Source organism: Limulus polyphemus, unplaced genomic scaffold (assembly GCF_000517525.1).
Source record: "Limulus polyphemus unplaced genomic scaffold, Limulus_polyphemus-2.1.2 Scaffold45, whole genome shotgun sequence".
NCBI classification, from domain to species: Eukaryota; Metazoa; Arthropoda; class Merostomata; order Xiphosura; family Limulidae; genus Limulus; species Limulus polyphemus.
This window is the reverse complement of record NW_013665655.1, coordinates 1,042,318-1,057,861: the sequence shown is the minus strand read 5'-3', so window position 1 is coordinate 1,057,861 and position 15,544 is coordinate 1,042,318. Positions and strand designations below refer to the sequence as shown.

Below are 15,544 nucleotides of genomic sequence, written 5' to 3'. Positions count from 1 at the left end.
GTCATTCTGAAACTATTTTGTCTTGTTATGTTAAATGATTTGTACAGTCATTCTGAGATTATTTTGTCTTGTTATGTTAAATGACTTGTACAGTCATATTGAAACTATTTTGTCTTGTTATGTTAGATGGTTTGTACAGTCATTCTGAGATTATTTTGTCTTGTTATGTTAAATGACTTGTACAGTCATGTTGAAACTATTTTGTCTTGTTATGTTAAATGATGTGTACAGTCATTCCGAGACTATTTTGTCTTGTTATGTTAGATGGTTTGTACAGTCATGTTGAAACTATTTATAGAACCAAATATTTTACAGCTTACATTTTTTGTACATTTGAGTTTAATACTTTTGTTCAAGTAGACTGTATATAAGATATGAGGCCCTTCTTTATATACCTAGTTCAAGGGTGCTGAACTTCACACACATGTAGCCAAGAGCAACATTCACCAACCAGCAAATCAACAGAAAAGTGTGTCTAGACTATAGCTGTTCGCATTTTAAGAGTGATAAACTAATCTCATTAACACTACAATAGCCGGGTAATTTGGTGCTTGGGATTTGCTTGATGTGATAAAAAATCTACTTACATTACATGAAAACGCTTTGAAAATAATTGCAATCAAGTTTGGCATTTTTTTCGTTATTAATAAGAACTCTGAAGTCTGTAAACAGATCAGAACAAAAAGTACCTTATAAATTAACGAAGCCAATTTTACATAACAAGCTGACTAAAGGTATTTAATGCTATAAATCAATGCACAAGAACACTAAAATCTATAATGATTAAAATGCATCGAATCATTAACTGGGTAGTCTCGTTGTTAACAATGCCACCGTTACCAATACCCGATAAAGTCCACAATCATCATTAAGTATTCTATAAAGATCCTACTTGTCCCGAGGATGACTTGTCATTTCTAACACCTTTCTTTGCATTGATGAAATAAACTTTTATTTATGAACATAGTAGTATGATTTGTACTATAATCGAGTTTTAATGAAAACAAAATACCTGTATATTAAAGTGCTCTGACTCCATGGTGTAAAATTAATCAATTTATTAGTTTGCTTCATCGATCACCAACACATGGAACAACGCCCCAACATACCAATTACATGAAACCGTTGTTAGAATAACGGAATTCCCTGCATACTAAGCGTGGTGTTTCTTTGATGCTCTACATGAATTACCTTACATCTTGTTAAGTATTATGGGCCCGGTTAAACGGACTCAACCTTTAGTAAATCAGTTTACTTTCCCTAGAGACGAGAAAATTACTGAAAAAGTTGTTTTTAATTTTACTTAGTTCAATAAAAAATTAAGTTCTAGTCAGTTCCCACTCCTTATCAGTTCCAACAATGGCTCTCAGTCATTGTTAAGGATAACTGGAACCGGTTCTGTTAATGGTTGACCAAACTGAATCTTAGATACCAGAATCACTTTTCGTGATCTCTTTAGTAAATCATGGCTCAGGTCGACCACTACCATAAATTACGATTATAATTCAATAATTTAGCATACTGTATGTCTCAGATTAGCCAAAAGATTGTTTGTTTAGTAAATCGCGTATTGAATTAACCAGAATCTGTCGTCGTAATGATTGAGTAGATCAGGTTTCAGATCGATCAGAACCAGTACTTAACACAATATTTTCATACTTCAGATCCGAGAACGACCAGAACCTGTCATCATAATGGTATGGTAGACAGTGCCTCAAATCGACCAGAACCATCAGTTATTTGCTTTAAACGTTCAGTGCTAAGACTGGTGAGAACCAGTCCTTGTAATGACGATCCGCTTATTTTAAGATCAAATTGTTGTTCAGAGCGTCTAGGCTCAGAGTCACCACAGTCCACAGCCACTGTAATTATTTTTCCCCTCGAATTATAATTGATATAGTAACATTAAATAATTTTCCATAGCTTAAGTTAGTCCTGTTAGTGTCCTAATTTTATTCTAGTTCATGGCCAGGTGGTTAGGGCGCTCGACTCGCAGTCTGCGGGTTCGAATCCCCGTCCCACCAAACAAGCTCTCGCTTTCAGCCGTGGGGGCGTTATAATGTGACGGTCAATCCCACTATTCGTTGGTAAAAGAGTAGCCAAAGAGTTGGCGGTGGGTGGTGATGACTAGCTGCCTTCCCTCTAGTCTTACACTGCTAAATTAGGGACGGCTAGCGCAGATAGCCCTCGTGTAGCTTTGCGCGAAATTCAATAAAGAAGAAAATAAAAACCAAGTTTTAAATTACATGAACATAGCAATAGCAAGAAACACTAATAGTTTCAACACCAAAATCTATCACAAGCCATGTAATGACAGCAACTATATAAAGTGGGACTCAGCCCACTCCATACAACAAAAAATCGGCACATTATCATGTATTTACAGCATAGCACTTAATATATGCAGTGACATAAATGTACAACAATAGAAACAAGAAACTAGAAACAATATCCGAGACATTTATAAACAAAAGTAAGTTCCCTAAACAAATTGTCACTAGAACCTTAGCTAAATGTAAAAACAAATTCAATAACACCAAAAAAGATACAGAAAACACTATAAACTCTAAAAATGGTGAAAATTACACTAACACTGACACATTAATAGGCATCTTACCATATCATGGTTATGTAACTAAAACCGTCATAAACATTTGGAAACAAGTATAAAAAAATACAACATTAATAATAAAGTCGTGTTTGTTCAAAAACCGAGCACAAAAAATCAAAGACCGTCTAAAGAAGGCCTATTTAGATAACTTCAATGACGGAAGCATCTACATGTATCAATGCAATAGATGCGACAGCTCTTACGTAGGTGAAACGGGACGTAACATAAATATTAGGATTAAAAAACATAACAATCCCCCATCACACATGTTATGAACACTGCATAACAAATCAACATCCAATCAATAACAACAATATTAAAATATTATGTAAAGAAAACAATATCAATAGAAGAAAAATTAAAGAATCGTTAATTATCCGCGATTTAAAACCTAATTTAAATAAAAATTTAGGTGTCTCTTTATATCTATTCTAAATTGGAACAAAATGATCGAGTAAATTACTAATACATAACACTATATCATAAGTTTACCTGATGATGACCACACAAGTGATCGAAACGTTGTAATTAATTTTCTAGTAATAAAATAATCCACTCAACAGCTGTCCTCAAAGTTTTATTAATTTCATTGTTGTACGTTGTTATGTTCTACACATTCTTGTACGTTGCTATGTTCTACACATCGTTGTAGCATCGGCTCTCTCTCCATAAAAAAAAACTTACCTGTTGTGAAGTCTATGAATGAGCTTGTCAACTTATGACAGTAAACATGTAGCAAGAAATTAGCACCACATTTAACATATTAATTAGAACTTAGATTTATAAATATTTTGTACGACTTTTAAATTGATCGACTATATGATTTCTCTATAAAACGCTTACGTTTTCTTCCCGTTTACTCGAAGATGCAGTTCAAATTGTGTCTGAAAAACAGCTATGTGTCAACAGTTGTTACTTCAAATAAATTCGTTGGAAGTAGTTCAGTCAAAGGTGTGTCTGAAAAAAAAGAGGTCATGATAACAATTATAATAATTTTGTAATGAATCAACGAAATGTTTCAATGTGTTTTGGTATTGCAGAAACATGTCTAATTGTGTGGGCGTTTAATTACATTTACATCTTTGTAGTACGCTGTATGCGACTAAACTTCAGAAAAATCAATTGTTATTACTAATCTTACTTGTTTTTCGTCTATGCATTTTTTACGCTGCCAAGGTAGTGTACGCTAAAAATGATGATGATACTAGGAACGCGGGCGTGGCGCGGGTTTTCCACCTGATAGAACTAGATATTAATGGATGCGTTTTATGCGTGTTGAACTTGGTACGAATTGACAGTTCGCTATCCAATAGTAACATCTGGTCTACCGACGTTTCTACGATTCCCTGTGGAGAAACAAAACTTGGCTGGTCAAGCGGTACAGAACATTTCCGACAGTTTCGCCCGGATCTCTGTCCATACCTGTTGTCATTTACTGCATTGTGTTCGGGCATATCATAAAACGCCCTCAGGTGTGTGGCAAAAGCGTCCAACGTACTTAAGACTCCCTCGTCTCTTCACTTCGTGTCTGTTGCAGCAGTCTCACTTGTACACTAGATGTCGCTACTCTACAATAGGCCGTAAAATCACCAATGACAGCTTTGCTGGCATAGTTAGATCCAGCGTTCAGCAAGGTCGTATTTTGCCTTCAGAAGCGTGTAACTACAGTTTGGTCAGACATCGGTTGCACGAAGCGCTACTTTAGATACAAGCTAGCAAGGTCTTCTGTACTATAGATAGCATCTAAGAGAAGCTAGGAAACAACCTGTATTTGAGTACTTTGTGACTTGCTGATCTCCGATAGTGATAAAAGCCTCCTTCTCAAATCCCTAGAACACTCTCTTCGAATTGCAGTGTAGCGTGCCACCAATGTTCAGCTTCTTTCAATTGTGCTAGAAGACCCTTAGAGGAGTTGCACAGTTCTTTTTTTTTCCGAGACTTTAGCCTACAATTAATCTTATCTGATATTTGGACCACGCAAACAGAGGGGGAAATTGGCGATATTTCCTAGTTGTTGGTAAAGAGATTCTTCTACGCGGAGCTTAAAGCTTCCGTAAGTTTAAAGTTTATATACACCTGAGGCCTGAGACTGTGACTGTTGGACGTAATAGCTGAAGTTAAGTGTCGTAAGACTTGGACGGCTTGCTTTGTACGTGAAGATAACGTACCAGAGGAAGACTATAAACTATTTTAAGCAGTGCACATTACATTAGCTTGCCCTGGAGTTTTTTAGCTTAAGCATTATTGCGGACCTGAAAGACTGTATTCAGAACATATAAGGGAAAGCGTTTATAAAAGAAAAGTTTCAGTTAAAATCTTATCTTGCTTGTATCAGTCTGTGTGGCTATGTACAGATATTTCTACAACTCTGGTTTATGTTTCTCGAAGTCCTTCAAAGTAAGTATACTGAGTTGTGTTCTATTGATACGCTGTGTGTATTTTATTGTGCTATTTATTGCTAATTTATTCAATGTAGGATAGTAGTAGTACTAGTAGGCTGTAATACATTAATTTCTGATAAGTATCATTAGATTTTTCATACTATGGGAAATTTTAAAACTCGCATGTAGTATTATTTCAAGAAACTTGGATACTCAATAAGCACCAGAAAAGCTTTTTGATAATTATTTGACAGGACTAAGATAATCTGTGGAAACGGATATACTTTATTGTAAACGGAAGGTTATATGATGTTTGAACAAGGAGGGGTGCCCATAAACTCATTATAAAGTTTACTAAGATAGATAAACCGATGGATGGATTACATCATTACTAACAGTGTTTCGGAGAATTTGGGCTGATTCTCCTCAGGTTACTTGTTAAAACAATAAATTTCGACGAAATGTTTTCAACAACATCTGTTAATATGGCAGATGAAGCTGGAGAGAAACCAATGCTATGGCTCTATCTTTACAAGTCCTCTTATAACGCTATTTCTACTCTGCCAAGTAATTAATGTTCAATTACAAATTTGTTTGGAGATAAATCTATGTACGTAATGAACTTTGAACGTTATCATTATCTCTCTTTGAGAGCTTTCTCGTAAATGCCAACGAAACAACTTAATTGTTTGAATAGCGAAGGTGCAGACCTTAACGTCCAGTTTTAATTTTCTTTAACATGCTCTCAAGCCTTTATTTCGTACTTGTATCGGTTTGTGCTCCAGGCCAGGGGTAGCAATAACCCCGAACCGGCCCAGACAACCTCTGTTTTCCGTGACTGGGGCGGCAGTCATCATCGTGAGTTGCCTCTCCTCTCCGTATCCTTTAGCGGGACCTCGGCGAGACAAGGCCTGTCAAGAATAGTTAATTACCGGATTTCGTGAAGTGCATTACGGCAGGTTAAAGTGTTATCTTCCTTTTCTAAAATTCTTCAAAAAATTTGTACCGATACGCCAATTATTTATCTACTGACTAGGACAAGTGTCACAGAAATCTGCTTTAATAACACAATAAACTACTAGTTTCTAAAATAATAAGAACCCAATATCCACATAATTGTGGTATATAATATTAAAACCGAGTTCTTAGGGCGATATTAACAGAGGAAGAGAACTTAAATGTGAAACATTATAAGTACAGCAGTAGAAAACATTTCAAAAATTATAAGGTATTACAATTTCACTCTCCAAGTCGACATCTCGCGCTTCAAAGTTGCTTTAGCGTACAGTAGACAGGTAAGCCTATTTTCCACACTTCCTAACGCACAAGTGAATGTACTAAATGCTTTCAGGATTTTTCTAGACACTTTTTCATTCTAATTATGTAAATAGGAAAATTATAAATAAAACAAAAACCATTGTTCAAGACTAGCGAGCTTCCGATATTATCCGTATATAAAGAGTCGTCTCACGAGCTTCCGATATTATCCATGTATAAAGAGTTGTCTCACGAGCTTCCGATATTATCCGTATATAAAGAGTCGTCTCACGAGCTTCCGATATTATCCGTGTATAAAGAGTCGTCTCACGAGCTTCCGATATTATCCGTATATAAAGAGTCGTCTCACGACCTTCCGATATTATCTGTATAAAGAGTCGTCTCACGAGCTTCCGATATTATCCGTATATAAAGAGTCGTCTCACGAGCTTCCGATATTATCCGTATAAAGAGTCGTCTCACGACCTTCCGATATTATCTGTATAAGAGTCGTCCATTTGATTGCAGATGTTTTTTTTTGTTTGGTTTATTCACACTTATTTAAACCGAACATAATTGTTATTTCTTCTCTATCTATCTATCTATCTATATATATATATATATATATATATATCTTTATCAGATCATTCCAGAAAGTATAGGTATAAAACAAAACATGGCTAGAAATGAAACATTTATAGTATGCACGTGTATTCTCTATTAGTTGTGATTAACTTGGTCGATACCCTATATTAACCTCTACTCCGGTAACTCTGTGTAAAGTTTATTACTTAAGACTAAATAAACACACACACCCATACATAAGGAAAGAACGAATGAACAAATGAAGTGTACTTCACAGTGTTAATAAAGTGTGTATACAGTGTTTGTTTTTAGTGCTTTGCGAGACAAGGCCATAACTAGGGTAACTTTGTAAGTCGAAAATTTAAAAAGTTCGTATTTTTCTATATGAAAAAAATGGGTAAACAGAATCGAGAGAACAGTATGTTGTATTACGCGGCAAGAAATGTATAGTGTTTTCAACAAACAGCACTCGAGAACAAAGAAAACAAATACTTACAGCTCTTTTGGTCAATTTACACATACAACACAGTAGATTATTTATCACACCAGGCACGTTTGTCTAGGATAAGTCTTTTTGTTTCGTTGAATGTTTAAAAAGAGCTTTGCAGAGACCACTGCATGTTTAATAGGAGAAAGTAGACAAGCCCAGTTAAACTTATACATGAAAAGGGTACATTTGTTGACGACAGTTTAGGTTAATTTTAATGCACTGTCACGACAGTGTTCACAAAGAATCGAATATGTAGCACAAAAGAGCAGGAATTCCCAGAATCATGCATTAACCATGTGAGTTGTAGTATATGGCGGCTGGTATGAAAAGATAAGAAGCAAGGGTTTGAATGCTTTGGGCACTGTACAAACTCCCGCGGTGTTATATCTATATCCCGATAAGACATTATATACATCCACGCATTTTACACCTTAACGTTGCAATTACGATTTAGGAAGATAACAAAAAACCGAAAGGACGAATGAAATGTTTATTTACTTAATCTCATTCAACCATTCAATGAAACAGCATGTTTGTGTATTGTGTTGTTGTTTTTTTGTTTGATATTGTTTTTAATATTAACTAGTAGTTATTGTTTCAGCACAAAGCTACACAATCTGTCCACCGCGTGGAATCGAGCCCCGGATTTTAGCGTTGTAATTTCTAAAACTTACAGAGAAACATACTACGTAGATGATGAGAAAACCTTGTCGAAACGTTGTACATTTGCTGTTGTGTTAAACTTATATTAAAGTTTTTCTTCATTACCCATTCAAGCCGTCTCCAACCATTATTAGTCTCAAAGTGGGTTCCTCGTCATCGAATACTACGTAGATACATAAATGGATACTTTTAAGTTTGTGTACTCTTTTGTAACCAGGTTCTTGGTTACATCTGAATAATTGCACGTTAAGAACGAAAGAGTAATTTACAAAAACTAAGGTAAACCGTTATAACAAGCGAGTATATTAATAACTCTTTTTGTATGTGCATATATTTTCTAAACAGCTGAGTAAAAAATATATAACTCATTTGTAAGATTACATATTTTCATCATCTCTAAATACAAACTCTAGTTTGAACGTTATTTGTTACAAATTGCAATGTTAGTATAATAGTTTAAATAAATTTGGCAATAGTTTATTCTTTCAGAGGTACTCCGCATATACAAAACAGGATCTTACACTTTCATGGAGAATTCTGACAGTATATTTACGTATGTTGTACATAAATTGTTACGAGGGTGTTTTACTGTGACATACATTTATTTGCTTTTATGTGTGTGTGTGTAGGTACACATTTACTGAATGTAGATATAAAGGTGGCGACTGTTTATTCATATCTATATATATGTAAAATATAAAGTGTGTACATGTAGAAACTTTATATAGTATACTTTTTTGATTGATAAATGTTAATGGATTATTTCTTAAAAGAAACAGTTTTAGTGGATATGTTACAGCATGTGTATCGTGTTTTTTATGTGTAAGTGTGTGTGCGAACAAATTATTTTTGTGTATAGTAAAACTGAAGATACATGATATCAGCGGCAAACTGAAAATACATGATATTAGTGGCAAACTGAAAATACATGACATTAGCGGCAAACTGCAGGTACATGAGATTAGTGGCAAACTGCTGATACGTGATATTAGCTTGTTTGTTTGTTTGAAGTTAAGCACAAAACTACACAATGAGCTATCTGTGCTCTGTATTAGAGGCAAACTGAAGATACAAAGTATTAGCGGCAGACTAAAAATACATTATATTAGTGGCAACGTTTTCAAAATTCCTTCACAGAGGGACATTGTTGGAATCTAAGATCCGTCACCAAGGCAAGGAGGCCCTTGGGCAAAGAGGCCAACCAGAGCGCTGAATGTAACAATTAGTTACACCCTAAAACGCGTCGTCTATGGTTTTGCGTCCGCTCAGTTTTCTTTGTGAGGCTTCTAGACTGTTGGTGAAACATTTTGTTACAAAATTTACAACATGCCGAGGAATAATATTTTGAGCTCATTTTGTAACGTTTGCATGTCGAAGCTAGAAATTCGTTGAGAGGGCGAACGACATTTCGAATTATAAAATAATACATTTGTAGCTTTGTTTGCAATCAGGATCTGAACAGTTGAAGATAATCTTGTTTGTTGTTGTCTTTTATCTATAATCTTTGCAAGGCAAAATCATTTAATAGTAAGTTATCAGTAATATTTGACAAATTCAGGATCCGTTTCTTAATCTGTGAATGTAACCTTTTAACTTGATGAAAAACTGTTTCACGTCTGTCTAAGTAAACCCGATTTTTGCTTGGTAATTCAGAAATTGGATAATAACGAATAAAATATAATGCTATAAAGTTAAATGTTCATATAGACATTAATGTTTTATAAAACTAAAATATGGACAAATAGGTGTAAAATAGTAATAGAAATAGGTATATGGGTGTAAAATAGTAAGGGCATGTTAATTTTTACTTTAAAAAATGCTTTTTTTATCAGGTTTATAAACCTTACATATCACACATGACCTCCGAGCTCTGGAACTGTCGGCTGTGATCAGTAAATATTCTTTACTTCGTTTCTTAATATTAGCGTATTAAAAAAATCACCCATTTAACGCGCGTTAGAACACACATTGAAAGCATGGCATGGTTTGATGGTTAGGACGCTCGACCAACAATCTACGGGTCATAAAATCGAAACCCATTGTTAAGCATGCTCATCCTTTCAGCTTTGGTCATTATAATGTGTCGGTCAATCCCACTATTTTTTGGTAAATAATAGCTCATAAGCTGTCTTCCCTCCAGTCCATCACTTCAAAATTGGGGAAGGCTAACATAGATAGCCCTCGAGTATAGCTTTACACGAAATTCAATAAACAAACATAGAGAGAGATACTTCGGTGAAGTTCGGTATGATATATACTTTGTAAGAACTTCGAATATTTTCCACTGAAAGTATCTAAATCGATGAGAGAGGAACTTATTAAGGCCAGAGCTGTGCATCAGATATTTTCCGTCAGAAAGTACTTTTTTACTGCTGAACAGATTTAATAAATCAGTCTTACCTGCAACAGCACTGTGAAGTAAAAGTTGGTTAGCACTTCAAGTTCTTCAATTCGAAATAGAACTGAATGAAGTCTCACTGTACGTCACCCGTGCTTGTCTGTTACTCCACATTTAGAGTTTTATTTCATCAGGAAATCTTTGAGTCACAGCTTCATCTCACTTGATAAGCTAGGAAAAAAAGTAACTAATTGTTGCATTGTTAACTATCATCTGATCGTCCTGGGTTTTTATGCAACATTTTTCTGCGTACTATTGTTTGTCAGGCTCTAGTTTTGCCTCAGTGAGTAATAATATTATCAGATTCATAGAAGGTTTTAACTTGCTTTGTGTGAAATGTTATAACAGGTTCACTGTACTCTCATGCGAAATAATATTATTTCGTTAGACCGTCTAATTTATACCTGATGAAAACGTCTCTCATTAATAATATACAAGTGTTTCATGTCAGATAATGTAATGAGTAAACACACGTCGTTCATCGTATTTTATGCCATGGCGGTAGTATTATTTTCATTCTTCTGTGTATTTGAACAGTATAACTCGAGAAGGTTTAACTCTTGGTGAAGTTAAGTCAAGGTTACGTTGAAGGTCAAACACAGAACTCGAAAATTATTCATCTGATTTTCACTAAATTTGGTATATAGGTCACATTGAAAGCAAAACCACTTTCGTTAAATTGGTAGCAAATTGGAATTTTGAAAAATGATCAAAACTCGCAAACAAACTCAGATAGAAAGAGGATATCCGTGCTTAAATATACATATTTAAGAGAGAGGAATTCTTTGGTATATGTTTTAGATTGGGTACTGCAAAAGTAAAAAAACATCGCGGGACGGGAGTTGTGCTCTTTGTTTCTGTTCTATAAATAAGATATATTCTGATCTTTTTATAATGTTTCTTTAGCAGTATTGGTTAGAATGTTTAATATATCTATTTTACTATTTTTACTTTTTTGTTGTTATATCCTTATTATAGACATTATTTTGTACTGTTAATTAGTATAGGGATTTAGATCTAACCTAAATATCCTAAGCTGACTGAATCTCGTGGGTTATTTCTAATTCGGTTTAAGGCCGAAAATATCGCTGACGTCGAGGTTCTCATCTGATGAAACAATGCATTCTAATATTTATAAGTAAGAACATAAAAACCTCTACGAGCGTCACTCTGAACTATGCAGTTGCTTCATATTTCTTCTTTGTTTGTTCATCATGAAGATTCGGCTCAAATAATCTATAAAAGAATGAACGTTTTAGTTCTTTAACAATTGCCATTTCAAAGTGCAAAACAACAATATATCATCAAAATAAATGCGCACATGCATTGTAAAACATACATAATGTTCTTTGTCGGGAGTTTTGTCTATTGTTCGTTTTTATTCTGTCTGTTAAATATCAACAAATTCGTATAAATGTTCAATTGGTAGGAAATTTTCGATCGAGGGAATGACGTATAATTATTACAGCGTAATACGAAGCAACATTTTAAAATATGAGCTTATACTTAACAATAACCATTGAAAACCGTCACACAAAGAATTATCAACTTAAAAATTATTATTCTTCGATCGACATGGTTTTGTGTTTGTAACTATGACTTATATATAAACATTAAACATTTTATATACTACATGTTTTGAGCCTTAAGTGGTTCCATAACTACAATATGAATACACTTATATTTGTTGATTCAGTTTATTACATATTAATACACAGTATAATTGTTAATAGTTCTATAAAACCAATATCATTACGAATTTAATGTACCATGACATAAAAATCATTTACTTATACTCGTAAAAATATCTAAGCGATGGTTTATCCGAATGTTTAGGATTCATTTGCTACTGTTGATGTTTTTAATGCCCATCAAATACGCCATGGCAAACCATCCCAACGAATAGGGATCTTCCAGCTCATTAAAACAAAGCACAGAGTCATCATCTGATAGAATCGATAACACGATAGAAACGGACTAGAAAAAGGAGGGTACCCACTTAGCTCACTTTTATGACTTCCTTCTTTGTTAGAGAAACGAAACGTAATTTAGTGTTTGCAGTCTACGAGATTTATTTGCTATTGAGTTAAAATTCCACAGCCGTCATCTGAGGATTAATTTGTATTGTTTAGCCACTGTAAGGAATAAAAAAACGGAAGGAACTAAATTTCATTTATTTCAAATGGTTTTCGTGAATATCAACTCTTGTTATTGTTATGTGCAAGAACAAACATTTTTTTTTACTGTTGTAGATTAATTGTAATTAAAACATTGGCATCTATTTTTTAACATCAGCATGGTCCTGGCTTAGTCAGTCATTATACTCCTTTCTAATGATAATAATGATAACACTGCAGATAGAAAACAAAAATGGAGTTAGCAATGTTGTAAATAGTAAGTTTTATGTGTATTTATGCTTAAGATGTGAAATGAAAGTTTTATGAAAAAGACTGAAACTACTTCTCTTTTCACTTTGAAGCCTGCATAATTATTACAAGATCCAAGGTTTGAGACTGCCGACTAAAGCTTAATATGGCATCTAAAGACATTAAAATGTAACTACATTTAATATAACATAAAGCTGCATGTGTATTTGTAAGAAACCAATTCGTTATATTTTAAAAAAGCTACTTGCAAACCAATATATATTTACACTTTTAAGCGATTTAAATGTAAAATTATCAATATTTTTTGCCCCTGTTACAGTCCGCAGTTACATACATTTCTAAGTTATACATCTTTGTTTTTATTCCAGAACATTTAGAGTCACAATTAATTCCATTTGCAATTAGATAACTGAAATATATTAATTAATCTACGGGTGAAAGAGTTTATGAAATAATTTAGAGCGAATTAGAGAGAAAATGTGGTTGTAATAAAACACGAAAACAACTAGTTTAATATCGCTTATTGAAATAAGAAGCGTTAAAAAAGCATTGTATTAGTTATTTCACGCTCACGAAGAAATAAATCAGTTTTGGTTTTGTTAATTTCACTATTTCTTTCTGTATACGTTGATAGAAAATCTTCCACGCAAGGTCCCATTTAAGAATTGTAATGCTATGGCATAGCACGTGAACATGTGGTAGCTCATGGAGATTACCAAAATTTAAAAAATATATATATTTTAGCATGTATCTGTATTTGGTAAATTAGATGTTCTTCCCCAGTGTATTAGTCAAAAAGATTTCAACCCCACCTCATACATTAACTTAGGGCTAAAAGCTACACACTTTAACAACTTTGAGAGTGGTTTCAAGTTGATGTTTAGTGAACATTAAATTGAATAATTCAAGCCCATCGTTATGAGTCCACTTTCTCCACGCAAAACCGACCGTAGAAAACTTTGGCCCCATTATAGATATATAAAGTTCATAGTATGAAATCCATTGATGTTGGCACCGTCGTGAATGTATCATGCCTATTGTTATAAAGTTAACTCTAGAACCAACTCCAGGAAATAACGTCTGTCGTTGTGCAGTTCACTAGTTTTACATCGAACCGTATTTGGAGATTTGACTTATATTGTTTTAGTTATAATAAGTCAGTCACTACGAAGTCCACAGTTCGTTCTAACACCAGACCATCCTCGGATATCGTTCTCTGTTGTTTTTGTCACATAAAATTAAAAACATTCCGGTCAAATCTTCTCAGATTAATAAGAAAAAGGAGAGAGGAAATTGTGGGTAAATGTATTTGTTGTAGTGAGGCCTGAATGACATTGTTTTCATAGACCACCCTGTACATAAAATTTATGTGCATATAGAGAAATTACATGATTTATTAAAAAAGCCAGACAGCAATCAGACCAGATAAATTACCCTGTTCTGATGGCTGACAAGTATTGAGTGTTCTGTCACTAGGGAAAACTCGTTCGTGAACAGAAAGAAACTACGAGTACTGGGGAGAGGAGGGGTGGGGGAGGATAGACATGTGTAATAAATGAATAACTCACGTTAGTTTTCCTCAGGTTTTTTATTGTTGACTGTCCATCCAAACCTAGAAAACTAGTACGCAGAAGATGGTGATACATTTTATACGCATTAACGTTGAATGTCAGTTATTATCAAAGGAATAATTTCTATCACGTTTAAAGCAAACTCGCCACAGAATGAAAGAAACACAAACTAGGCCTCAACATTTTCATATAGCTTAACCCACGTATATGAATACCGATATCCAGAGGATGCGTTTGTGACAAACCAATGTTGCTATTTTTGTCAGTCTTGAAATACATTCTTCTCTAAAGAAAGGAGTCAATCGATTCCCAGTTTTTCTGTGATAGAACAAATAGTTGTTATACATTTAACAATTCACACTATTATTTTATCTCTTTTTTTGTTTTATGTGGTATACATAAAAAAGCTTACAATGCTGGTTCACGTCTCTGAATGATTGGCAAATATATTTCCTCATGTGCGTGTATGTTTGTAAATATATATGGTGTATAAGTACATGATGCTTAGTCGGAGAACTAAAGACTTTTCTGTTCACCTCTTTTATAATTTTAAAAGTCCATGATAGAAAACGAGTCGGTTAAATGAGTAACTCCTCGACATATCAAACGAGATTACTTTACTGTTACAATCACGTGACCTCGTTTACTATTCCATACAATTAGAGAACTGTGTTAAGTTGTTTTATTTTTCTTTGAAGGCTATATTCACGTAGAAACTTGAAACTGGTTTCAGTTAATATTAAAGTTAGATTCTAAAGATGTTTTCTTTGATTAATTTAATGTGTATAATTATTCGGAGCTTGTTCTTCACATTACAGAGATGTTAGTAAACTAACAAAGCATCTTGCTTGAAACATAAACAATGAGAACATATAATGAATATTCACGATTTGTAGTAAAATGTGACAGCTACAAACTGTGGTTTCCTCGTATGTATGTACTATTTTCACATAACATTATTGTCACTGAAGTTAGACGAACAGAGAAATGGAGAGAGTTTAACCGGTATCAAGTTAGAGGAAACATTTAGTAACATGTATTTCCATAGGTAAAACATGTTGCTAAATGTTTCATACCGTTTTAACTCTTCCATTTCTCTGTTCCTCCTAATTCAATGACAATAATGCTTCATGTGGTTATGTTTTCTTAAGGTAACTTCCTGAAACTGATGATCACTTGCTGTCTCTGCTTCTGTAATGTT

At 34.0% G+C, this 15,544-nt stretch overlaps 1 protein-coding gene across 4 annotated transcripts in view; it reads left to right on the top strand.

Annotated features, from left to right (window-relative positions):
- Positions 1–15,544, top strand: part of LOC106462303 (latrophilin Cirl-like) — a 96,035-nt gene that overhangs the window by 23,899 nt on the left and 56,592 nt on the right. For 3 of the 4 annotated variants that reach the window (XM_022389821.1, XM_022389801.1, XM_022389839.1), the window contains exon 1: positions 4,250–5,008. The exons of the other annotated variant lie outside the window; for it this stretch is intronic. The gene's annotated coding sequence lies outside the window, so the exon portion shown is untranslated. Of the gene's footprint in view, positions 1–4,249; positions 5,009–15,544 lie in introns of those variants that run through there. 4 annotated transcript variants of the gene reach the window in all.